Raw genomic sequence first — 875 nt, forward strand, 5'->3', positions numbered from 1 at the left:
TTTTTTTTTTAATAGCCTATTTTTTGATATATTTGTAGAGAAAGGTCTCAGCTAATGAACCATGCAAGGGAACTGTTTTTTTTTTTTTTTTTAATGTACATTTTGGTCTTGCTGTGTACAGTTCATCAGTGTACGTTATTCGAAATAAAAAGTTTTTGTAATCTTCGTGAAAATGCAATAAATTGCTCTGCCTCTGACATTACTTTCCTTTTCAAACATAATCAAGCTGTCTTACTTCTCAACCATTCTGATATGTAATGCCCAATTTTCAAATCGGTTCCTAGAAAATGAAGATCATTTTTCCTTATTCTCAACTATCCTGTTTCAATCAGTAAAGATGCACATTGTGGAAGTACAATGGGTTGTGAATGCAGTTTCATGTTTGAGGGGCATTTTCGTAATCTTCACTATCTTGCGTATTTTTTTCTTTTCTGTTCAGATGAAGAACGCTAACTTTAATCTGGATCCCTACATTCAAGAGTTTGGAATCAAAGTGAAGGACGACATGGCCGAGGTGACGGGGAGAGTGCTTCCCGCTCCCATCCTGCAGTACGGCGGTCGGGTGAGATCTGTTTTACTGAATCTGAAGCTCAGACAGGTCCTGTTCTACTTCCTGTTCTTGTTGCTCAAGCGGTAGATCATAATGCTTGCAGTGCCAAAGTAATGGGTTCAATTCCCAGGGAATGCACTACCGGTCAAACGTTTGGAATATAAAAATGTTTTAAAAGAAGTCTCTTCTGCTCACAAAGGCTGCATTTATTTGATCAAAAATACAGTAGTATTGTGAAATATTGCAATTTCAAATATCTGTGATCAAAGCTGAATTTTCAGCATCATTACTCCAGTCTTCAGTGTCACATGATCTTCAGAAATCT

The 875-nt window shown here is 36.9% G+C and overlaps 1 protein-coding gene across 1 annotated transcript in view; it reads left to right on the forward strand.

The window, feature by feature from the left end:
• The window catches only part of ago1 (argonaute RISC component 1), a 43,227-nt gene that overhangs the window by 21,750 nt on the left and 20,602 nt on the right, over positions 1-875 (forward strand). The gene's annotated exons all lie outside the window — the stretch shown is intronic.

This window comes from Sinocyclocheilus anshuiensis, unplaced genomic scaffold, assembly GCF_001515605.1.
Source record: "Sinocyclocheilus anshuiensis isolate Anshui unplaced genomic scaffold, SAMN03320099.WGS_v1.1 scaffold1162, whole genome shotgun sequence".
Lineage (NCBI taxonomy): Eukaryota > Metazoa > Chordata > Actinopteri > Cypriniformes > Cyprinidae > Sinocyclocheilus > Sinocyclocheilus anshuiensis.